Below are 26338 nucleotides of genomic sequence, written 5' to 3'. Positions count from 1 at the left end.
TTGAATTTATTCCTTCCTGTAAGTGGATCTCCCATAAAGTTTTGCAGTGGTCTGTAGTAACTATTTGGTAGATGTTGCTTCCTTTGTTGAATGCTGCAGTAGTAGCCCTAGTAGTTGCAAAAAATGTCAATCTTGCTGCCAGACATCCTCCTGCAGGGACACTGTTGTGTGCACTGTACAGTCTCCTGGAATGGAATTACTGAAACTGTATTTGGGTCCACTTATTCAATGCGCAGTTTTCTGCCTTGTGCCTTACTATTTATCTCACCATTTCTTTGTTGTTTCATCAATGCAGTAACTCTGCTACGGATATCTGTTTAAGAATATCACTCTTTCAAGGGAGAAGTGTGTAAGCTCTCTTTGCTTCTTGATCTGAAATGACACATTATGGTACTAGAGGGACCATCTCAATCAGACTAGGTGAGGGTGAGTTACCACAGAAAAATTAATGAGACAAGCTATGTTTTCAAGTCAAGTGCAACCACAACAACCCCACCTTAGCAATGACTATTTCCTACTTAATTTGTGACTACCCCTGGGAAACAGCACTCTTTAAATGTCTTGAAGAATCTCCTAGGAAGACTTCTTGGCACATTCACTGGTGTGTTTCTGTTGTATTGGTCCTCCATCCCTTGTGAGAATGTGTGTAAAACAGATGGATAAGGTGATCGTCTCCAATCCCCCCCCCCCCCCATCATTTTCTGAGTATTCTGAAAAGGGAGAAGACGTACCTCTCAGGGGCCCCAGATCTGTAATTGATTTCGGTGCAGAAGCAAAAGCACATGTTTTGCAGACGAAGAATGTAGATCCTGTGGGAAAGCTTAGGATGCACAGTAGTCTTGAGTAGAAGCTGAGTAAGTGAGATGAAGCCCAAAGATGGTTCCCTGGAGCCCGCTATTGGAAGAATTGTCCAAGCTATATGGTAGAGAATCCTGGGATGAGAGAAAGCAAAAGAACTGAGTACAGAAATACAAACTAAGAAAGTGCTCCCAGAATGAAAACAACAGCTAAGAAGCCTGGAAATGTTTGTCTTGTCATCTAGTGCTTCTGGACTGTATTGCTTTCTTCTATGGTAATGAAAGACTGTCTCAGAGGAAAAATAATTGTCCAGAAGGAGCTCAGTCTAGCACTTTAGCAAGGGGAAACAGAAGGGACAGAGATGATTAGGTTGCCATAATATGTGAAACAGCCTCCAAAATATGTACCACACCTCACATAAAAAACAAACTATGAAGTATAAAATGAGCCTTGAAGGCAGTGCAGGGGGTCACAAGTTTTTTTGGTGTGAGGGTCTTAGTGGCCTCAGCTGATGTCAATTTAAAGAGACAAATGAATACACCAGAAGCAGGAAAATAATGTGGTGTTATTCCCTGAGGTATGAATAGCTCATCAGACACTTTTTTTTTTTTTTTGAGTTAAGCAAAAATAAAATAATAAAAAAAAAAATCCCTCCCCTCAAAACAACAGAAAAATCTCCAAACAAAAAACACAACAGTTCCTCTGAGTATGAATTTAACCAACTGGTTTCCTGGCTCTATTGAGTGTTTTTAATCCCAGCAGAAAACCTGACTTACTTATCCAGCTAATTGGGACCTTGCTTGTATTATGTCAGTTCAGGAATCCTAAAGAGAAAGGCTACAAACACACACAAAAAGAGAAGGAAAAAACAGGCAGCCATCCTGTGGGTTTAAGAATTTCCCTAGCAGATACTGGATTCCCAGTTCTAACTCATTTCTTTAAACAGCACTGGTGAACATCAAAGAGTACAGCACAGAGCATGCTGAGTCCCAATTACACACCTCGAAAGTAAATGTTACGTCAATGGAAAGTCTTCAGAAATTCCAAACGAAACACAGGCTGAGATGTCCAAATGCTCCTTGAAAATTGCAGACTCTTTCTTTATTGATAACGATTGCTTCATTAAAATGCATAGTTTTTAAAATACAAAACTACATCACTCCATGAAAAATTGTTTTAGAAACATTTTAAAGCACATATGGATATTATTACTCCTTGCAAGATATTAGGAAAAGAAGTGTCAAATAATTAATTTCAGTGCATTTCTTTTGCTTTTAACAAGCCATCTTTAGAGACAGGAAATCTTTTCTGAACACAGCTCGTGTTTCAAAGGAGAAATAGAGTTTATACAAATAATTGGTCCGTGTTGGAGTCGGAGGAGCATGAGTTGTGTTATTAAAAAAAGAAAGAAGTCTTTAAAAGCTGTGTAAACTCTCTGTAGCTAAATACAAGTTCAAAGACATGTCTCTTTCACATCACTTACCAAAAAATCATGGCCACAACAGTCTTTGATTGTTGGGTGGGATTTTTTTTCCCCTCCCCTCAGTAATGCACAGATTTTTCTGCAACACTTTGATATAACACAAGGGAAAAACACAATCAATGTTGCCATAAAATTAATTCAAATAAGTAATGAATTAAAAAATAGGCACAATGAGCAGTCTTTTGTTTCCATTGTGCTTTCTCTCTGGCCATCATGCCAGTGCTTACATGTGTATTAGTGTCAAGTATATATATCTTCTTGCAAAAGTATCCAGTGAACTGAGTATAGTGGGAGAAGAAAAAAAATGTGGAAATATATTTTAGTTATGTTACGGTAAAGGAAAAACTTTTACAAAAATTGATATGCTACGATATCTATGCCAATATATCACTTAGAATATATATCAATTATATAGAAGTGCTTGTATATATGCTTCATTAATCCTCTATATTAAACTGCCAACAAAGTTTTGTATCCCAGATATATAGAGTATTAATATTTATATTTTAATATAAATCTAAATTTATTAATATAAATTTATATTTTAATATTTTTCACTTGGTCCTCATTGCTTTCTAATTCTCTCCGTCTTCTTCCTTTTAGATTATGTTCCTTGCTTTTTGATTCCACTTTCCATCTCATTTCTTAGAATCATAGAATCCTTAGAGTTGAATGGGACCTCTGAGGTCCATTTAGTCCAACTCCCCTGCAATCAACAGGGATACCACAGCAAGATCAGGTTAAAACAAAAAAAAAGTGTATTTTCCTCTTTCAACCCAGGACCATCATATCTTTCCTCATTGTAATGATTTTCTTTATTTATTTACTCATTTTGCTTTTCTTTTTCAACAGTTTTATCAACCATCACTCAAGAGTTAGCTTTTGAAAAGCATGAGGGATCATAAAAGTAAAGGGGCAGAATTTACATTGGATTTCATAGTAAAAGCAACAGCTGTAAATGTCATGGTCTCAAATTCTCCGATCATTAAGAACTTTTTGCTTTTAAAAGATGACCTACGATAAATACCCTTTGGTGAGGATGGCTCTATTATGTTAACACCTCTTTCTGTTGTGAAAAATAGCAGAAAGTTGCGCAGATACGCCCATGCTGCCAGACCTGAGCATTGGTGCTGCTGGCACCCAGTGCCAAAAGAGACAAGGAGGGGAGTCAGCAGCTGGGAGTATAGCACAAGTGCTCAGCAATTGCTGTGCACTCTTTTAAAGAAAATATTTGGATATAGAACAAAATATTTAGATAAAGAAGTATTTTCTGTACTTCTGCTTGGCTCAGCAGGCAGTCATTAGGAGGGTTCTTATGCACCTCAGTCAGGTGTGGTTGATTAGATATGGGCAGAAGCAGGTTTGGATGCAGGATTGCTAACCCTAAAAACTTCTGTGTCAAGTTAATCAGGTAGTAGTACTTAAGCTAAAACAGAGAAATCACACAGCAGGGATGTAATGCACAGTTAAATGTAAGGAGCTCTGAACTTCATGTTCTTTTCTTCACGCCTCTTCCCCCCCCCCCCCCCACCCCCCCCCCCTTTTTTTTTTTTTGGCATACTTTTGATCATTCCTGAAATTGTTCAGAACTGTCAGTAAATGCTGAATCCAGACAAGTGGCAGAAGTTCCTGCAAGTCTCAGAACACTGTCTCAGTCTACGTGGGATGATGAGGGTTGCTGTAGGTACAGGCTTTTGTGGATGGGTTTGCTACCATGAAAGTGAATTGTTTGTTTTGTTCAGGAAGCCTTAGATTTCAAACCACAACTCATTAGTCATTCCTTGTGGCCCAGTATCACCTTCAGCACAATCCAAATCACAAATGTGATATTAATCAGCTTTCTTCTTTTTCACTAGAATGGAACATTTTTATGATTGTTTTTATTTTGATAGATCTTTACGGGTCACTAATATTAAAAAATATATAATATATATATTATATATATATATAATATATATAATATATATATTATTTAAAGTGCCTTTTAAAGCTCTGAAATTTCTCATGACAGTTTTACCATTCTTTGCACCAACACTACCACAAGAAACTGAGACACTCCATTGTGGTTAAGATATATTCCCTGAATCTACAAAATGTTTCTGTTATAATCCTACAACAACTCCCCCAAATTATCCATGTACATAGAGAGCTCTAGATTTGTCTTCTTCATTTCCTCTGTGCCTAAGCAGAGACTTCACATCAGCACTTCCACATTTCTGCGCAGGATTTCCCAGACACAAATATGTGTTCACATACACTTAAAATATTTGAGGTATGCACCATAAATCCATTACTTTCATAGCATATCAGACATACTTGTGAATGTGCAGAAAAACTGGACACCACATGCTGCACAGTTACGGTGCCTCTTGGAAAATGCAGCTGCACTGGGAGCATCAGAACCACCAGGCACTACCTCCTCTTACCCACCTGCAGCCGCACTGTAGTCCTGCAGGACAGCAAACCTGAGTCATTCTAACTGATCAGAGTAAGACTAGGAGCTGAGCCAGCGACTTCTGTCCTTGAAACAAGACTTTGGTCTTTGAAAATGGGTGTTACCATAGATCAACAAACAGACCCAACAAGCGATTGAGCATGCATTATGTCACAGTTTTACAATTTTTGGTTATTGGTATTCCACTTCATAACATCGTGCAGTGCACAGGGAGCTAAAGAGTTTATGCTCCAGTTACAGGCACCTGTCTGGAAGAGAAGAACAACTACATTCCCCAGAACGCTTTGTGCTCAGAGAGGAGATCCAACCCCTAGCAGAGTCACGAGACCTTTCCTTTTTAATTCATCTCTCCTCCCTGCTGCTCAACCCAACTGCACGTTTCACCTCAGTGTTATGGTGAGGCCTTTCCACCTTTCAGACACTCTCTCTCATTATATTTGATTAATTAGCTTCAATTCTAATTTTATTGCATTATAGTGTGTTATCTTGCATTTTGATACCATATTTAGTAAATTAGTTTGTTTCTCTTCAGATCGTTGACATTGTTTTTAATTAACTTGGGGTCCCCTGCTTCCCCTTTCCAGAGGCGCAGATCTGCAGATTCCCCTGCCCTGCTAGTCACAGAACCAGCCCATACACCATCAACACTTTAGGATAAGGATAATAACAAATGCATCAAGAAACTTAAGAAAGAATTAAGCCAATAGAAATAAGCAGAGCAAAAATATTATCTTTCCCCAGACTGACTGTAAAGAGATATATTTACAACAGATGTTCAGCACCTTTCCTGCAATTCCAAATTTCAGGAAACAAGCAGTGTTTTGGCAATGTCACCATACACACTCAAGGTGTTCAGAAAGTATGCATGCTCTTTATAAAGCTAAAATTAATGTTGTGATGAGGAAAAAGAGACACAAAACTACACATGTAAGAGGAAGGCCTTGGAATTAGCTCTGCCAGTGAGACTGCTGCTGGAGCACTTCTTCAGCCTCTCAACACTATGTGCTGTCAGACCCAGGGAGCCTAGTGGTGGGCACAGGCAAGCAGCTGAGCCAGGAAGAAACAAGTATATGGCAGATCTTAGGTTGTCAGAAGACTGTCCTTTTGCATCTTAGGAAAGAAGTTTTGTTATTTCAGGAGAATTCTATGTTATAATCCAGAAATGGGATGCTAGAAATACAAGATTTAGTTTTGTTTTAGCCCCCCAAAAGCTGAAGTGCAATACAAAGTTCAGAAAACAGTGTTACTCATTCTTATGGGACAGCTCTGATAAAAGTATGGATGAAGAACATCATGCATCTTCATTGCTTTAATACACAGTATAAAGAAACAGCTCTAGAGCTCAGGACACAAATGGAGCTTTAGATTAGCTGTCAACAATGTCATATCCATGTTAATAATGCCCTACTCATGCCTGAGGCTGACGCTCTTTCTTATTTTTATTCACAAATTCCATTTAATAACAGCAATAAGTCACTCTAGACAGTGCATTTCTAAGGGATTTTTGCACTTCTCAGGTGGCTAAAGTCACTTGACCTTTGGCCTCATGCTTTAAAAACTCCCTGAGAGATGTGCTAAATTGCCCAGAAATACATTGCCTGTCATGTCTTGTTGCTTAATTAAGGGCCAACCTAGATGGCCTATAAGGACTGCCCTTAAGTAATTACTAATTGATCTCCTACTCAAGAAAAATGAATAAATTCCACAGCAGCCACACTGTCACATGGCATTTACTTAAATTCATATTCCTCCAATGGAGAATGAAAAGCACACAGGGAATGGGTGGATTGAGGGCAGAACATTTTTAGAGCAGCTAACCCCCACTCCAGAGTTTGTCATGTTTCGTTGGCTGCAGCCACAGCTCTCAACCCTTTGCGTGTGTTGAGACAGAAAATATTTCTTTAAAAATCAGAGGTTTTTTTTAGAAACTACAAAATACCTAAAAATTCTCCATCTGTAGCTGTTTTGAAAGATAGTTCATCTTCATTACAAATATCTAACTGAGGAATCGCAGGCAGGATGATAAATTGTCACCTACTTCTGAAAGCACAAAAAAAAAATTTTAATCTACCAAAATAGCCAGAGGAAAACACATTTCAAAGTTCTGTGAAGAAAGGAGGTGAGGTCTAGGTAGGAATAAGAAAGGTTCTTGCAGCTTTTGTTAAATCTCATTTATCAGAGTGTGTGAAACAGATTTCCTGGACTTCTTCTATTTTTTTTTATCTAAAGCTGAAAATGGTCCAAAAAAGAAAAAAATACTGGTATCTTCTGGTTTTATAAGAGAATGTGAGTGCCTTGGGCTTGACCACAAATGTTGAACATACACATGAAGTTCTTTTCCAGTATAAGCAATAAGAATACTTTGCTTTCAAGATCTGTATATATAATATCATTTATTGACCTTTCATTACCCTGAGCAGGAGTGCACTTAACCTATCAAAGCAGTTCTTACCCCCCAAAAAAAAGAAAAAATAAAAATAAAGACATGAGAATCAGCTGAGGGAAATTGAGCTGTTTAGCCTTGAGAAGAGCAGGGTGAGGGGAGATCACATCACCCTCTACAACTACTTGAAAAGAGATTATAACCAGGTGGGTGTTGATCTGATTTTTCAGGTGAGAAGTGACATTGCAAGGCATTAGCCCCAGCAAGTTGTGCCAGGGGAAGTTTTGACTGGATATTAGGAAGAATTTCATCACAGAAAGGGCGATCAGGCATTGGAACAGGACATCCAGGGAGGTGATGGAGGTACTGTCCCTGGTGATTGAAGAGACACGTGGACACAGCCCTTAGGGATGTAGTTGTGTTAGGCTGATGGTTGGATTTCAGTCTTTTCCAATATAAATGATTCTGTGCTGACTTCTCACAGTTACATCAAGAGTTCACACATCACAAAATTACTCAAAGAATAAAAGACCTCTCTCTGCACCATTTCAGTTCCTCACCCAGGGCAGAGCTGGAGTCAAAGACAGTATTTCTCTTTACTTCAGCAAGGCCAAGATTTTGCTCTGGTAAACATGAGTAACACAAAATGCTTAACTGCTTTATCTTCCATATCTGTTAGTATGTAAAATGTTATGGATTTAGTTTTGTGGAAAACTGCAGACGTTATAGGGACCTGTCACATAAATATATCTGCTTCTCATTATGATTATGCAATTGACTGGTATTTATTTCAACATACTGTACTAATCATTTTATAATATCATTGAAATAAATGTGCTAAGCAACAGCAATTCCTTAAGCCTTATGATTTGAAACAGAGATAAATAGCAAGTTATGAAAGGTCGCTTCACCCTACCTGAATAAAGCCAAACATTTGAAACGCAGAGTCAAATCAGACAATTGCCCTTTCAACCAATCCTCTCTGTAACTGGAGTAAAAATTACACCCTCTCATACTTCTGCGGTTGATACAGTTCCGTAGTATAGGATTGATTAACCTAGCTATCAATAAGACATGTAAACATATGCAATGTGTGCTACTGCTTTGTGTTATAACATGTTTACAGATACTTATGGGCAGCAATGAGTTATGCATTTCTAGTGTCTTTTTTTTTTTTTTCTTCCCCAGAACCTCTGAGCTTACCTAGAGTTTTACTGCATTAACATCATCTTAACAGAACATTAGTGTTAATGCATCATTTTGGTCTCTTAAAAAAGCATATTTCTTTTAGAATAAGGGCATAGTGATGCTGATATTTCTGATGTCTGAATGTGCCTAGTTTCTTGCAGCTGAAAAGGCCTTTGCTGTCATCATGTTCTGTGCAATGATTTTTCTGTTTTTCTATAACATTTTTTCTCCCTACACATGTGCGTTTTATAGCCTCTTCATGTTGGTATAGCATGAAGACTTATGTGGAATTTAGAGGATCTGAACTAAATGTAGCTAAAAGGAACTTTTGGATGAACTGCCTGGGATTTGTTCAGATCTGTTAAAGTAATGGGGGAAAGCACAAAAGGATAAAGAAAAGAAAGGCCTTAATCTTTGTTCCATGAGTGATAAAGCAGCATCACATGGGTGAAAATTGGCCTGACCTTCACCCACATGATGCTGCTTCTGCCTCAGCCACTCTTTCTTTGCTCTGATTAAGTGAAGATAGCCTCTTTCTCTGCAAGAAAAAGTCAAAGAACAAAAAGAAAAAAAAATCCTGTCTTAACTATAAAAGATTTATTTTTTTAATCACAGTTGGGCTCATACAAGCCAGTTTCTAATCTTATTTTTTTAAGCTAAAAAAGTGCCTTTTTAGAATTTCTTTGGCTCAGTTTCTTTAGCCCCCTCCCCTCTTCAAACCTCAAGGCCTAGATCTTAACTTGCTTCCCTTGGATGTGCTTTGTTGCTCGTGTTCACTTTTACATGATAGCTGTTTGACTTAAATGGGTTGTTCGCCAAAGGATTGCCCCTTGGGGAATGGAAAAACTGGAGGGAGGGAGAGGAAAAGCAGTACTCAGCTGGCTTAAATGGCATGTACAGTATATCTATTGGCAGGGTATTGCCAATGCTCTGAGGAGACCTTTAGTGCTCAGATTTTGCCACTGGATGCCATCCACCAATTGAGATGTAGTTTTATGTATCAGGTTATCCACAATCCTACAGACAAGATAAATTTAAATTGTGACACTGCTCTCCAACAACTCCTGTGGATAATATTTTTAATAGCATGATATGTAAATTGGACGAGGATATAAGTCATCGTTCTCCAGATAGTCAACGTACTCTGAGCAGGTAACGTTTTCAAAGCCTACCAAAGGGGCCCAATGAAATCCATTTCCTTTTTATGGGCACTGCATAGCCCATTTTTGGCCACGGTATTGCAGCAGAATCAAAATGCATTATTAATCAGTTATCTCTCTACTAAAAAAAAAAAATCTGTTAAACTCAAGGTTATGTAGGTGTACATATATCTGTATCTGTTTGAATAAAACCTAGCTTCTCAGCTGAATGAGATCCAGTGAATTATTGGTTAAGTCCACAGGCTAGCTTCAATTTCCACTGGTCATTTTTTCCCCTCAGGAGCTAAGACTATATGATGCTGTGCACCATAATGGAATGTCACTGTAATGTGTAATGTCTGTTATTATATTACATATCTGAGATAGGCAATGAGGAAAAACCTCCTCAGCTTACCTTCAAGACACGTGTCAGATAGCTTTTAGCTGGAAACACACTGTACTCTGTATTACACAGCCACTCGAGACAGACAAGTTCACCATAGTTTCTAAAAATGATATCAGATGTATGGATACTAGCATGCACTACGTCCAGCATGACTTCTGCTGATTAGTCCATGTTTGAAACAACACACACAAATGTACCGTGTTTAGAAGCTTCAAAACAGCTATCATTAAGAAGAATTTAGACAATTTAGAACTTGCATATCAAAATTAGAAAAAGTATTATTTTAAGTAAATACACTGATACTAACAACATTATCTTCCTCTTTGTCAGTGGTTTCAGAAGCATCAGAATGAATCATGTTCTGTCCTAAGCAGATATTAGCCACCCATCCTCACAAATATAGATACATTGATTATTTTTTTTTAACACAGCTGACACTCACAGGACCTAATTTTTGTGTGCAATAAAAACAAAGATCACACCATCAACACCCCTTTGTTTTCTCAAGTTCTACTATTGTGCCCACAGAGAGTACCAGAGAAAATGTTGTGGCTGAAAAGATGTTCAGCAACAGTTAAAAATTTGGACTCTGATTCAAAGTCCATTGAAGGCAATGAAAATACTCATATTAACTTCAATGTGCTTTGGCTCTGGCACTTGTTTCTTTATTTAGAACTTGTAATGGTTATTTAGTGGAAGAGACAAATATTCTGAGCTTTGCATGCTTCAGTCCTCTTGCTAAAAATAAAAATAAATATGTAAATAATTTTTTTTTAAGAAAAAAAATATAATTTGTATCAATTCCTAGCAAGTTAAAATTACTCTGCTACTTAATACTGCAATGCAATCACAGCAATAATAGCAGGGTGACAAAGTCCTAGAGTGCAGCAAGTGAGGATAAGCCCAAACACAGCAGCCATAAACATGGAAACAAAGAGTGGAGAGGGAGAAGGAAAAAAGAAAAACTGCTTACCTTCAGAAGGCCTCAGGTAGGCAGGAATCTGCAGTAAGATGCCCTCACCTCCACTGCCAACCCTTAAATGAGGTCTGGGAAGGGGTGCATCCTGGCTCCATCCCTTCCAATCACTCAGGTACACTGCATGCACCTGAGCTCCCTGGGTTGGCCCTGCCTTCCCATCAGGTGCTCCATCACTGCTTCAGGCTGTGACTCAGCATTTGTGCTATAAATATGTACATCAACATACATTTGCGATCACATATGGAGAACCACAAATATGTACATGCTTTCTCACACATGTACAAATCATATTAAGAATTTAAGGTATAAACCTCTCAGGTTTGGTTCACTGGCCCAGACAGGAGTGTCCAGTGCTGTCTGGGATGCAGCACGGTGTCTGATACACCCATGTGAGACTGACAAACATGACAGAGCTCTATTTCCTTCTGGATTGCCATTTGGAGGTCAGGTGGCATCCTCAGCCCTTGTCAGATGGCAACAGGGTCCTGATTTGGGGCAATCCAAGGGAGCCCTTATCATAAGTAGTTTAATAGCCGTGAGTAGATTATAAAGGCTCTGTGTATTTTCCCCACAGTCATCTTACAGAATTGTTTTTAACGCTGGATTTGACAAACCAACTGGTTTTAATTTTGTGGCTTGAATCACTATTTCATTAACAAGAGGACAGCATTCATGATGGCATATAAAATATTGACGCAATAGGCTAAATTTAAAAAGATGGAACATACTGGAAACCACATTTAAAAAAAAAAAAGAATGTGTTTTTATTTAAAGCACTAAAAATACTTTTAAAATACATTTTTGGCTGAGTTGTCTGGTTCTCTCAGAGTTTCTCAGTACTACAGTATTGCTTTCACATGCTCAGAAAAGCTCACGTTAAGCCAAAAATGGCATCACCCTGGCCAGTACAGAGAGAAGGTAGTTTGTTGACTTCACCTGTTAGCTAGCTATCGACAGGTCTAATCTGAAGCTTTCCTCACCATCAGACAACAATGAGGACCAGTACCTCATTTTTTTAAAAATATCCTGTATGTGCCATCATATCTTACTGAAAATGCACGTTTCTACATATTAAATGGCTCTGCACATTTTGTATGATTTTTTCAATTCATGGCAGCTGCCTCAAACAAGCTTGAAAGGCTCTATTATGGTCTATTGGGTCAAAAATTGCTTTTTTTTTGCGCATTGAAGTACTTAGTTACAGTGAATTGGTAACACTATATCCACACCATAATATGCATATTGTGCATGGCAAAAGGCGAATAATTTGTAATCGCCATTTAAACTAAAAGCATAAATACCTACTGTATTCAGCAGATCTGAAAAGTTCTACCAGTACGTATTTGAGAGGTCAGCATGTTTGTTTGAAAGACCAGAAAGATCTGTGAGATGATAATGCAACTTGCTGAACAAAAGTAGGAGTTACAGCTCTTTTGAATTTTTTGTCTACTCCCCCTTCATTATTAACACGCAATCCACTGAAATGTAGTTCAGGAAATTCACAAGTGAAAATCTGTGTCCATTAACATGCATCACACACGCAATCCTCCACTGTGACAGAAGTTCAGCTAAGAAAGATGTCTTGTCCTTTTTGAAGACCCCATTTCTTGCTCTGCCATTCACATTAGGAGTATCCTCTCCTTACAGAAAACAAGGAAAAACTGAGGAATAACACAAGAATTCACGAGTGTCAGAAAGCAGGCTAGGATTATTTCTTTGCTGTTATCTTTTTGCTGTGCAAATTCAGACCCTCTCACTTTTGATAACCTTTCCTCATATAATCCTTCCTCACCTGTGATCCTTGTTAACTCTGCGCGAGAGAAAGTCCACTAAGCAGAAGAGGGCATTGGCAGGGGGAGAAGAATATCAAAGTCAGATGTGAGTGATGCGGGTGACTGCTGGACTGTGTCACCACTGTCCTCTCTGTGCCTCCTGCAGTCCTTATTTGCCAGGAACTCCCTTACTCTGACTGCTTTTTTCTCACAGATTTTTGCTGATATTTAAATATCCTCCTCCTTTCCCTTAATTGTGTAGTGATCCACATGTAGTACATATAATGCATGGACTCACTTTCATCTACAAAGCCTGAAGATATTGTTCATTATGTTTCATGTGCCAGAACAGATTAAAATTATTCCCAGAAGGGTACGTGTTTAAACTGGCAAAGAAAAGTGATTGACATTTACCATAAGTACTTTTGTCAAAGCTTTGGCATGTTATCGGTTTGCAGAACTATTCTAATGATCAGTGTCCGTACCCACCAGATGTGCTATGAAGAATATGCCGGATACTTGTAAAATTCTGCTTCGCTCTTAACAGCAAATGTGTAAAATACAAACGGGTTAGGCTACAAATTCTGCTAGAGAAATTTGATTGGTTTAAAAGCTGAGCCTGAAGGGTCAGAGAATGTAAATAATTCGAGGCAGGAGCCTACCCTCTTGGCTAGTTTCAGAAAACATGGATTATTATCTCTATCTTCAAACACTAAAGTGCCTTGTATAAATTTGCAGCTTCCATACTGAAGCGGGCAGAAATAGGAGATACTTAAAATAAGACTGTATTTCTGTATCTGAGGGGGGAAAAAAAAAAAAAAGACGAAGAAAAGAAAAACAACACAGCATTGCCTATTCCTGTTTGTTTATCCTATTATTCCCAAATGCCCATTCCTAGTTTGTAAACATTATTGTTTTCAAAGGGTACAAGAACAAGCACTGAAATGAAGTCTGTCACGAACACATGGAGGGAGGATTTAATTTTTTCAGGCTCTTCAGGTGCCAAGAGCTTGGCAGAGGTTGCTTGCTATTCCTTTTGTTCCCAGTTTTGGAAGAACTAGCCGACAGACAGCTTGCTAACTATACCAGTGCATGGTAGGTGCTTGAGCTGGATTTGCATCTGCTCAGAATACCTGAAGTCAGCAAAACTAGTAGAGAATGTTGGTGAATGGGATCTTGGGCCAGGTTCCTCTTGTGACTTTTCCAAGTATCCAAAGTAGAGGATCTTTTTTCCTGAGCTACTTATCATGGCATTTAGACATTTATTTATGAAGTTCTAAGGCTCTAAATCCTGCACATCAAGTAAATTCTTTAAGTATTGAATATCAAATTTTTATTAAGGTTGAATTATTCTCTTAGGCTGTGTTCCTATTGGGACAGACATTAGTAACAGAACATCAGGCTTTTGTTGGTCTTCTCTCCAGGAAGAAGATTACAAATATTTGTGAATTCAAGTAAGAGCTCCTACACAAAATGGGGTTTTTTCTTAGATAAAAACTCAATTTTACCACTTTCTTATCCACCTCCTACCAGTCATTCAAACACAGATTTTAGATCCTTGATGGATTGTCTTGAAAACTGGCCCAACAAAATTTGTCTGTCTACTTAGTGGTATTTATTTGCAGTGATTGCTCCCACAGTGGTTTTTCACAAAGTGAAGCTAGAGAAGATTATAGTGAGCTTTTTGGGTTGTTTTTGTTTTTTGTTGGTGGTGGTGGTTTGGGGTTTTATTTTGTGGATACTCTCCCCTTTTCCATCTGCCATAACAGTGGTTAAAAGGCTGCCAATTCCTTCTTTGACCTTACTTAGGAAAAATCTCAGCTGATTCAGGATCATGTATGAACTCCACTCCTGTAGATGCCTAAAAGTATTATTTGTGCACTATTGTAAATATCTGATGTTCATGACTTCAGGTGTCCTCATATGCTCTCATTGTGTGGAACAGTTATTACTTGGCTGGTTTTGCCCTGCTTCTCATCATGGCCCGGGAGGCTCAGTGACAGCCCTTCCACAAGCTGGTTCTTCTACTAATTTACTGTGCATTCAGAGAGGGTAACATTTCCAGAGTGCAACCAAATGAAAAAAAAAAAAACAGGAGTTTATTAAGATATATGCCAAAACTACAAACACAGAGGTTTGTATACATGCATGCTAATCATTTCTAGTTATGCATGAAGTTAATTTACAGAAGCAGATTTACATTATTTTAATGGCATTCTCTACAAATAAGATTCAATGATTTCAGTTTGGTTTTGATGCCCTTTTTATGTTTTGCTTGTTTTGAGATATGTTTTAATTTGCTTTGTCAATAATAAGAAAAATTAATGGAGCTCTTATTAAGGTTAAAAGCACCTCGGAGAAGCCATCACTTGTCAGTTTTTGTTTTATTGCTATGATTACAACAAAGTTGTGCTGTTATGAGTGGCAAAATAATAACCTCTTTTTCCCTGGCAGGTTTCAGATTGCTTTTCTGCTCCTGCTTCTGAAGAGAAGTGATGAGGAGCTGTCCTATGAAATGATAGGGAAGCACTTGCAGAGGAGCACAGAGATTAGGGATACCCCTTGGAGGAAGGCATTCATGCTCCATGCCAACCTGTGGGCTCCCATCCACCTCCCACTGCCCACCGCAGCTCCTCTTTCCTGCCACGGGACACCACCAACCCTGGCTGTCCTTGGCCCCAGCACTTCCCAAACTCAGCAGGACTCAGTTCACTGGCCTGAAACAGTGGAATAAATCTCACAGTTTTTCCCTCAAGAGGTATAATCCTTCAGTTTTCATGACGGCAGTTTTCCTGTTTATTTCAACAGAAGTGGTATCTCAAGATGAATGGCAGGATAATACCCATTTGAAATATAAGTGGACAGCAGCATCAGATCAAATGGATGGTGAAAAGAGACTGAATGGAAAATGATGACAGGGCAAAAATGTCCCTTCCTACCAACATCTTCAATGTTTTCATTTCCAAGCATTTGTTAAGCAAGGAAGAGGATCTCTCTCTATTTAATGTAATTTAGTGATAATTCTTTGGAAAAGAGAAAATATCCTTTCACAGCTGTATCAACAATATCTTCTCTCTTAAAAGAAAACAGCAGCTGACTTGACATGTCAAGCATCACGTATTTGGCCACGGAAGGCAAGCATGAGCCAGACTGGTCAATAGCACTGACTTGGAACAATGCCACTGAAAAGTTGGTCTGTAAACTGATGCTACCTTATTTCTTGGATTGTAGAAGGGCTTGCTGAGATTTAGCAGCAATGCAGAACTACCACATTCCCGGTAGATATTTCTTTTCTTGTTACATGAGACCCATGCATGAAGTGAAAAAGAACAAATGAACATCAGGTTTACATCACCACTGATATGTGAATGATTGATCACCCATTAAATCACATACAGAGCTGGTAACAGCACACGGGGTAGCGTTAAAGTAAAATGTTTGATATTCTTTACTCTAATTAAACATGGAAATAATACGATGCAGTCTGTATTGTAAATGTTATTGCAGATTATAGACCTAAAGGAGAGGTGTTATGCCACCTTTATAGCCTCCAGTTCCTGGAGACTGTGACTTAGAGCTGCCTCAGGGCTGCCCTAAATTACACCAGTTGGTAATGACTCCCAGAGGGCCGCTATGCATCCAGTGGTTGCTGGAGTGTAAAGTACTTTGGCTATGCCAACAGCCCATCATTTCACAATGGAGGCTGAGAGCAGCTGGCATAGTGCTTGGAGAAAATCCCCAAGTAGTGGTTTAAGACATTTTTCGAACTCTTTTTTTTTTGTCATGAGAGTGATATAAAATAAAGGCCAGATTTCACAAACACACAGGGGCTTTTCCTTTATTATTTAAGCATCTGTAGTCGTGAGTTGATAAACTGAGAGATGAGGGTTTCTATAGGATTTCAGAGCAGGTATCAACCCAATACTGCTTCAGCTTGGCAGCATTCCAGCTCTTTGCCCTGGCCCCTATTCCCTGCGTGGTGCAGTGGAGCACCACTGGCTGTCAAAGGCATACTCCTGGTTTACATCTCTGTTAGCAAAAGGAGAACTGGATTCCCCCTTGTAAGTGCCAGATTTTCAATTCAGGATCATATTCCATTCTTCGATGGAGCTGCCAAAGATAAAACTTGACTTTCCACATGTAAAATGTTTTTGTAAATGTATGTGTGACTCATTCAATAGCTCAGCCCATCCTCACTCAGTGAGTGATGATTTTTCTGTCCAGTGTGTGGGTGGGCTGACCATTCTTACGCAAATCTCAAATATAAAAAGTTTTCTTGGACATTAGGGAATAATATTGGCAGTTTGGGGATTTTGTTTTGATGTGATGCTCACTTAAAGCATCCTGAAGATAATAGCTGACTGCTAGCAGCAGAAACTCACAACTCACAAACTGAGATGATGCAGCCCAAAATTCAGATGGCTGTGTTTTCAAATCTCTGAGATAACAAGCCACTGCTGTTGATCTTACTATAAGTTCTATGAAACATAATCAAAAATAAAGTAAGGGACAGAGATATCACAGGTAGGAAATCCTTTGGGCAGTCACAGGTAGGTGTTGTTCTCAGATAAATTTACTAGAGAAAAGTAAGTATCTTTTCTGTTCTAAAGAGAGTTATTTTAAAGAGTCACTGAGCTCCAATATCACTGAGGAGGAGAATGATTTCACGGAGAAATTTTTCTGGATGTGAATTCATAAAGGACTCACTCTCACATTGTGTGGAGAAAGATGAGTGTTAAGACAGAGGGCTGAGCTGTAACCTTCCTAATGGGAAGAAAAAACTAGAATTCCCTTCTCTTTCGCAGAGTTCTCTGAGCTAGTCCTGGCTAGCAGACCTGTGTAGGGCAGCAAAAAGACAAAAGAAGGACTGATTAAAGAAGCTAACATGGCATCTTGTCTGCTCCCTGACTGTGCATCCTTCTGTACACGTGGAAGAGAGATGGTCTGGCATTTCTGTCTCTCCCTGCAAGGATCAAATGGTGGTGAGAAAACTTCCTTGGTGCTTTGTACCTATCTGCTGACAGATGGACACACAAAGAGTTCCCAAAAAAAGGTGAGGAACGTGGATCATCAAATGGTAGTATAAAACATAATAAAATGGTCAGAAAAAGACATTATCTGGCCCATCGTTCTGCCTGAAGGCAGGATTGACTTCAGCTACGTACATTCTGATAGCCATCTGTCACTCTATTTTTTGAATTATTAAATGATTTTTAGTAGTTATAACACCTGTTATTATCCTCTAAGCAATCCATTCCAGTGATTAGCTATTATTTCTGCACCCTGGAATAACATTGTTAACCTAGAACTAACATGAGCCAAATACTGGAGGTATACGTGTTATACTCACTTCTTTCACTAGATCCTTTCTGGAGTTTGGAAAGAAGCCTAATTAAAATTAGATGACTTGCACCCCCCCATATCAAAGGATCTGGGCCATGATTTCTGTTGATTTAATGGTTTAAAATTGACAAAATTCCTTGGATGGAGAAGGATTTATTTTGTATTTCTACTGGAGCTGGAATACAATACCTGAGGACAGGAAAGTGTTTTGTTAAAAAATAAAAGCAACTGATTTTGTCTTCTGTGTGCTTTTAAAATTTGTTCTGAAGGCAGAAAGGGATGGATAACTATGTAATTAAAGAGAGCTAAAGGAGGGACAGTAATGAACAAATACCATTATTTTTGCCATAGTTCTTAAGGAAGCTAAGGTAGAGGTGCAGAAAATCTGTTACAGTGATGCACTTTACTTAGCATGGGAGTTCATGCAGTGCAAAGAGCTTGATGTGTGCAGCTGAGCTGGGCCTAATGGGCATCAGTTGTTATCTGTGGAAATGGAGTCTGTTAGAAGGAGGCTGGCTACTATACCCGTCTGAGATGGCTAGTGGGATTTTCAACATACTAGTGACCTTTTCTTACTCATTTTGCTGAATTTTTATCCAATAAAAGCCATCATGTGCCCCATATACCCAAGTCTGTATTGTGCATTATGAGTCCGTTGGTGAGGGTGTTGTGAGAAGCAGATGGAGAGGAGTAGAAGACTGTAGAGATGGAACAGGGGTTGGGGAACAAGGGGAGCTGCTGAAAGCCATATACACTCAAGCACTCTCACATTTACATATATTCTTTTAAGTATGCTTTTATACATACATGTATATGCATGTATATACAAAGTGCATTCTACACAGCATTTCTCTCCCAGAAATGCAGAAACTGCTGTGAATCTGCCAACAGGCTTTGCATACTTATGCTAGGAAAATTCTTAAGGAAAACGATTATATACCTGTTGTAAATTGATCCAGTTTGATAAGAATTTTGCTAATTAATTATGTGCCTTATAAAGCTCCTGGCACATGAGGAAGTTACAGACAATTATGAGTAACTAAGTACAGAAGTTTAAATAGCAAAAAACTTGTTACCTGTTAATGCTGTTCCCTGTCCATTTTGATGGGCGCATACTGGTTATGGTCACTCTCCAATCCTGTATTAAATAAACATAAGTTTAACAGAAATGTTGCCGACTTTGTTTTCATTGTGCAGCAAATTATTGCCATGCAAGGTTTAACTATGGCTAGTGAAAGTCACAAAGACCAAGTGGTATTGTTCCATAGGGCTGCTACAGCAGTTTAGTAACGTAATAGCTCTGATTTTCAGAATCCTGACAAGTTACTATGGCTTTGATCAAACATGAAAGGAAGTACAGTTTTGTTCCAGACCATTTAGAACAAAAGCTTTGTTTACTTTTTTTCCCTATTTTTTTTGAAAATGTGTGGGTTTCTCATCAAATAAGATCAGCTTCAGTCTTAGGTCAACATGACATTTAGCATGCGTGTCTTTGTGCAAAGGTGGACTACTTTTTCAGTGAAAATCAGCTCAGTTTTTAGAAGAAAGTGGGTTCTAGAGGTTGAAGGTTTACCGACAAAACTCCAACCAATTGCAATTTTAATAACATGTAAACAAGTGGATTATCTACGGTGGGCTGAATGCTGACAGGTGAGCAACAGTGCTGGATGCTTCCAGGATGCAAACATAATCTTGAGAGACAGAGAGACCTTCCTCAGAAGCACGAGTACACAGGATTCATTGGGTAGGTTGCTTCCTCCCATAGGAAAGTCTATGTTGTAAATGCTTAGTCCAGTTTCTAAGGTCTCTGATAGGCTTTTATATCTGGATCTGATCCACAAATAGACCTGGCTCCTCTTCAAGCTAGTGAGCCTAGTGAGGTTGGGAATCTGACCTTGCCCTTTTATAGCTAGTGGAGTTTGCGTGTATCTCTCCTCACACCAGTGTTTACAGTTGACATTGATGAAGTTTCAGTATTGGCCCATAATAGCGGGAGCTGCTGGGGGAGGCAGCTGGGGGGGAATGGTGGGAAAAGTTGTTTGCCATTCTGAGTGAAGGAAAGATGCTCTTATTGTCCTTGGAGTCCTGCAAAAGGTTCCTTGGAAAGTGCAGTGATTTTTTGACAAATTGTCAAAACTCTTTGAGGTGGCTCTGATGCTGTCAGAGCATTTTTTCTCTCACTCCTCCTATTTTAACAATTCTAACAATAACAAATCATCGGATATTCTTTTGCTATTTTAAATGGCTATTGTTCCACTGTATTTAATCGTTAAGGAACCAGAAGGGACACATTTCATTGAAAAATGTTCATTTGACCCTCTATAAACAGCAACTTGAAGCATTTTAACAGGCTCTTCAAACTGTTTGGACAGAAATAAAGCAGCATCTGGTTTGAAGCATGCTTTCATATTGTATTGTTTATGTTGATAGCTTAAGTTCTTTGGTGTGCATTGTTATTTATGACAATTGAATGTAGAACATTTTTGATTCAGTGTGCTGAATCCAGAGTGCTTTCATTCTACAGCATGGGAATAAAGCAATCAAAGCTGAGGTGACTCGACTGATTTCATTTAGAAAGTTGATTCCAGCAGCCTATTAGTGTTAGAGCAGAAGGGAGGGGGAAGGAAAGGATGGAGCAGGTAACTAAGGGATACAAATTAAAAAGAGTGAGAAATCTGGAAAAGAATCCTGCTGATGGTATGTCCTATATGAAAAATTTCCAGGAGTCACTACAGCTATGGGAAGAAATTGTAGGAATCTGCCCAAACAGAAAGGCAAGAATTGTATACGGATGGCATTTTTTCCTTCTTTTCCTTTTTTTTCTTTCTTTCTTACTATGTTTTTGTTTTTTGGGGTTTTTTTTGTTGGGTTTTTTTTTTTTTTTGCCTTTTTTTGTTTGTTTTTTGTTTTTTTACTGGAGAACTTGCAAGAAAACACTGAAGTTTCAATCATCTTGCTCACTAAGCCAATGAAAAATACAAAAATACATGCACTTAAAATATTTTCATTGTATTTTCTACATCACTTCAATCATAAACAAATCAAATTGGGCTTGTTATAAATCTAAGTTAACTCCAATGCCAAAATAACCAGAAACACAATTTGTACCACCGCTAGTTTCTACAATGCAACATTACAGTGAAAAATAGAAAACCAGGGACAAAACAGCAGTTGTACCAGTGGCAGCAGAACTGTCCCATGGCTGAGGACGTTCTTAAATAAAAGAATAAAGCACCATTTCAACTAGACATTGTCTAAATATTCAATATATCTATTTTCAGTCAGCAGTACGTATTGCTGTCCAACATATATTAACATAGATTTCAAATATATTAATACATTAATAGATCTCTTAATGTTGCTCTCATGGTATTGTAAAAAGTGAATGACATGCAGTTCATGATTTTTAAACACAATATTAAAGTATCCATACAGTTTGAAGTGCACACGACATCAAGTTCTAAGGCAATCTGGTTTCTAAATATTGTAAGGAGGATTTAAGGGACAGAAACAGGTTTCTAACCTTTAATCAACATATCCAAAGCAGCTGAGGATGGTATTTGTAATTATTGACTTGCCTGTTTAACTTGTTCTGTCTGATATTTCTATTTACTTCATAAAGTGCTGACTGTGAAGCAAGACCAGCTAGCTTAGTTTGATTTCAGAGCTATTTCCTCTCTATCACCTAGTAGGCCTGAGGTCCTGTAACAGCAAGCAGAAGCTTGGCCAGCCTTAGTGTTTGCTCCCAGACTGCATCTGGTATTTTTTTAAGACTTATTAGAATTCCTGGCTGCAGCCATGTTCAGCAATTCGATATCAGCAGTGTTCGAATCAAAGGACTACAATACAATTAAGTACTTCTTCCTGTTGTAATACTGTTATATATGGTAGCATCTTCTACTTGTGGTTTGACAGACCTTTTTAGTCAGAGTGAATTAAGCACTGTATCCCTCCTTTGCCTGTTCTCCCCTCAAGACTTTGGCTCTGCTGTTTACTTCTTCTCAGGCTGTTTTCCTTTCATTTGCCTTATTAGTAGGTAGGTCAGTAGCTGATACCACCTACTGCGAGCATCTGAAGGCTTTTCTTTTGTTGCTTTTTTTTTTTCTTAAAGCCTGAGAAGTTGCCACTTTCTTTAGTAGTGCTACACAAAAGATATTAAAAATCATTTAAATCTCATCTGATTAGGAAAAAATATATACTGCGCCTTCCTTTACAGGCATGTATACACCTTCCTTTATAAACTATAGAAATTCAGTCCCTCATCCAAGTCTCTTTGGCTGACAAAAGTAACCACAAATCTAAATGTGTTACAGAAATATGACATATTAATTGACATCTTTCCATTTTCAGAGCTCTTTTCATCTGCAATACTCTGGTGATTTTTTTGTCCTTCCTATACTCAGAAAGCCCTGGAAGCTGGGGAAGGTCAGAGCTTGCCTGCACCGTTAAGACATGGGGACAAATTGGCATCCATACAACAGATCTGCATTGCCTCCCTTGAGCATTTTTCCAAGACTGAGCAAACGCAGAAGATGATATTGTACTTCTGGGTCACGATAAGCTATAAAGATGTGTAAGCCTGTGTGTAGGGGTAATATGTGTACACATCACAGAAGGAATGAGTAAATCATTGTAAGGAAAGCCAGATTCATTTCTACATCATCTTGTACATTTTTAAAAATGTTTAGCATTGCATTTTATCCTCAAATACTGGAGTGATCAGGCAGGTCCCGGATGTGCTTTTCTATACTTTCCCATCTAAGGTAACTAAGAGTTTTCTTATATTCTACCATTCTTGTCTTTAACTCTCAGCTCTCATTATATCCTTCCCTTTCAGTCAATCAATAGCTTTGAGAATGGTCCCGCTAATGCTCTTCTTTTATGTTACATCCTTTTCCCTACCAGCTACCATCTTCTCCCTCTTGGCTGCAAAACCTTCTGTTTATATTTGAACCTTGCTTCACCAGCTGCCTTTCTTCTGCTCTTGGGTGCACTATGCAGGTGTTACCCTATGTGCACATCCTTTGCACACTTATGTTCAGAGTTATTTCCTCTTCTATGCAATACTCTTTAGTCATGAAACGTGGCTCCTCTTGTACCCACTGTTTTGTCTCTTCTGATATCTAGTTTCTGCTAGGTGCCACTGTCCAAGTGCCTGTGTTGATATAGACATATTTTCAGAGTATAATGAATGAGCTATTGCAGATTGAACAGTGAGTATTCAGGAATATATATCACACACTTTTATTCTCTGCTATTTAAAAGGAGATTATTGGCTCCAAAGGGTTAGTAGTATTCAATACATATTTAATGTATACTTAATAGCCATATATTGGTCTCTGAAGTTCATAAAGTTTTTGAACTTCAATAACTGATTTAAAGTCTGGGGTAGGAAGTCTCCAGATAATTACAAGACACTTGTTAGTAAGTTTGAGTCCATGAACTGAATTTTCTAGCGCTGGAACCATAAGATGCACCACACATAATTCGCTAAACAGATTTTGTAGAATGACTGTGGCCATTTCAAGCCTGCACACCTAAATTCTCTTCTCATTCTTGCACCACAAGCTCTGGAAAACACTTGCACCATTCAGTACAGATGCCCAGTGGTGTATGGCTTCTGGAAGACTTTCACAGTCATAATTACCTGCCCTGGATGTCAAACATACCTAGCCAAGCAGCTGCTCTGCTGTATGTCCAAACCACCCACACCAAGTCCAAGTCCAAGTCTGCAGCACAAAGCAGTGCTCAAACAAAGGTAAGCAATATACTAAGTCAAAATTAGGCTAGTAGGCCAAACCTGCATCTGCATAGAAAATGGAAAGAATTGATGAATACTCTGTAACACAATACAAATCAATTCCTGTAATGGCTTGTTTACACGGCATTGGTAACCCTGCTGCATTCTCTGCATTAGTGTTTTAGCTAATATATGTACACAGATGTGCAAGATACACTTGGTTATATGTTTATGAGAAAAAGATATACATGAACATGTATGCAACTAACTCAGTTGCAATATGGCAAAACTGAATCTCCTGCCCTGCCTAGTATCTACTTCTCTATGAACATCACAGGTCCTAGGATCCTTCCTTCATTTCCTACATTGACCCATCTTTTTTTTTTTTTTTTTTCATGATGGGACTGCATTTGCAGACTGTTTTTACTCATACTCCACATTTCATATGAGATTCTCTAAAAATAAATTTTATAAAATCATTATGTTCCATTTACAAACACAGCAGACCTATTTTCAAAAACATTTATGCAATAAATTTATGTCTTCAGCTGATTCTGAAATTTCCAAGAGGCAGTTATTTTGGCTTTTGGAAACTGCCTCTGGCTTCCAGCAAAGTTCTTATGTAACTAAATGATTGCTGATGACTGAAACAGAGGATCCAAAATCTTAGTTTAGAGAACTTTGCTTGCAAATTCCGAGCACCACTAGCTGCCTTATCATTTCCAACGTGGCACTGATGCCAACAAGAGACCAGTTGTGCTTGTTGTGAACATGAATAAAGAATTGAACTGACATGCAGGGAATAGAAAGGTTGTGCATCTGATTCACTGCAAAAAGTTAACTCCCTGAAAAAGAAATTTAACTGGCAATACATGGTTCTCTTCCGGCATATTTGCACAAACACTAATGACTACTATCCTCTTTCTACCAGTACAGCAGTAATTTGGACAATAGGTGTTTGCATTTCTTGGTTTTGGAATCTTGGCAATTGCTATTGCCTGATCCTGCCTTCTTGCATTTGCCTTTCACGCTGGAAAAAAATAACAACCAGAGTATGATTAATTTTACTGTCTTATAAACGTAGGGGCAAAATCACTTAAAATTACTTCTGGATTTTCATTAATAAGCTTAATAATCTCTTAAGAAGTCTTTGGCAAAGCAACCAATAAGAACGGAGGGATTACAAGCTTTAGATTTTAATGAGAATTGGTTGTTTGTGGTATTTCTCATTCTGCCACAATCCAACGTCAAAAGAATGTGTATTAAGATTTCTGTGCCTAGAATCACAAAATCAAAGTGTCGTATTTGCATTACTCATGTGGGCTTTGAATTGGACTAGTCAGATGAACAGTTTTAAATGTGCACATTTGATTTTGTTGGCCATTTTTCCCTTTGTTTATAGGCAGCACAGATTTTTAGGAAGGAATTCAGTGGCCAGCTGCCTAAATTAAAGAATAGTGAAAAGATCAAAGTACTGCATATTGCTACCGCGGTAGTTATTAGCATTTGTGATACCTTATTCTCATGACAGAACAGAAAGTGGCATAACATCAATCTTGTTTTGTTACAAAAAATAATAAAAAGGGGAATTGGTACAAGTACAGCTGTTTTCATTATAATCTCAAGAAAGTAATGTCAGAGTCCTCTTCAGGGGCTGTAATGAAAGGACCTTTGAAGAGCTAGTGTATTCTTCTGTTAGTCACAAAGGTACTGTACGCAGTAATTCCTTTTCTTAAGAAATGGCTGTTCCGTTAGACCAACAGGAACTGATCACGAGGGTCCCACTATTGCTGAGATGGGGTCATGTAGAGTGGAAATATGAGCTCTATAACCCTTGACCCCTTTCCCTCTTTATTTCTATTCCTTTAACAATGCATGGTTGGCAGACAAAAACAATGGAAAGTTCCAATCTCTTTTGTTTGGCTTGGGAAAAACTCAAGCCAGCTCAGTTTTGTTTTTACCTAAAAGTATGTCTGGGTTTCAATTAAAAGGAGCTACTTTAAGTTTTCTAGTCTGTGAAACTTTAAAAAAGCCATTGTTGCCCATCCATGATCTAACCAACAATGAGACACAGATTCTCACAGTGTCACCGTAAAACTACATCTTATTTCTAACAGTAGAGGCTAAGAAAGGCTAAATTGCTAGCAGCCTGGATTTTTGAAAAACAGAATACCCATCTGTGTACAATTTTTAAACCATTACTTTTAAACAGGACATAACATATTATAAATCCAATGTCAGGGAAATACTGGCAAAAGAAAGAACCACAAATAACACAAGCACTGCTGCAACTCAGGAGCTTAGCAGGTGATGCCATCCCCTCGAACCCTTACAGAAACATTACATGTTTTATTACAGTGGGAAGTTTGATTATTTGAATGTTAAAAGTAGCTGATTCAGATCTCCTAAAGAATTACAATTTGAATACATATTATAAATTAAGATTAATGGCAAATATTTCCGATCTGCTTAGATTTTTATGCACAAATCCACTCATTTTGCAGGTCTAGACTCATTTAGAGATATGTTTAACTTCGTGTTTTCTCATATTTAAGGTTTTGTACAATTTCTGTCTTTTAACATCATTGTTCAACAGCTCAGTGCCTCCTTGATAACAAATCCAGCCAGGTATGTGAAACTGATTTATCTTTC

General features: G+C 38.3%; 1 long non-coding RNA gene and 1 other non-coding gene across 5 annotated transcripts in view; one reads left to right on the top strand and one right to left on the bottom strand.

The window, feature by feature from the left end:
- Positions 1-26338, bottom strand: part of LOC107054107 — a 186825-nt gene that overhangs the window by 13199 nt on the left and 147288 nt on the right. Inside the window, exons 6-7 of the transcript XR_006930838.1 lie at positions 19023-19084; positions 732-932 (exon numbers count right to left, since the gene is read on the bottom strand). This is a non-coding gene — a transcript (uncharacterized LOC107054107). The remainder of the gene's footprint in view (positions 1-731; positions 933-19022; positions 19085-26338) is intronic.
- The window catches only part of LOC101748762, a 66966-nt gene that overhangs the window by 31597 nt on the left and 9031 nt on the right, over positions 1-26338 (top strand). For 2 of the 4 annotated variants that reach the window (XR_006930840.1, XR_003076707.2), the window contains exons 7-8: positions 15412-17656; positions 22350-23704. This is a non-coding gene — a long non-coding RNA (uncharacterized LOC101748762). Of the gene's footprint in view, positions 1-15057; positions 17657-22349; positions 23705-26338 lie in introns of all 4 variants that reach the window. The other 2 variants (XR_005862112.1, XR_005862114.1) reach the window with 1 other exon arrangement.

This window comes from Gallus gallus, chromosome 9, assembly GCF_016699485.2.
Source record: "Gallus gallus isolate bGalGal1 chromosome 9, bGalGal1.mat.broiler.GRCg7b, whole genome shotgun sequence".
Classification (NCBI taxonomy): domain Eukaryota; kingdom Metazoa; phylum Chordata; class Aves; order Galliformes; family Phasianidae; genus Gallus; species Gallus gallus.
This window is presented reverse-complemented; position numbering and strand designations above follow the sequence as displayed.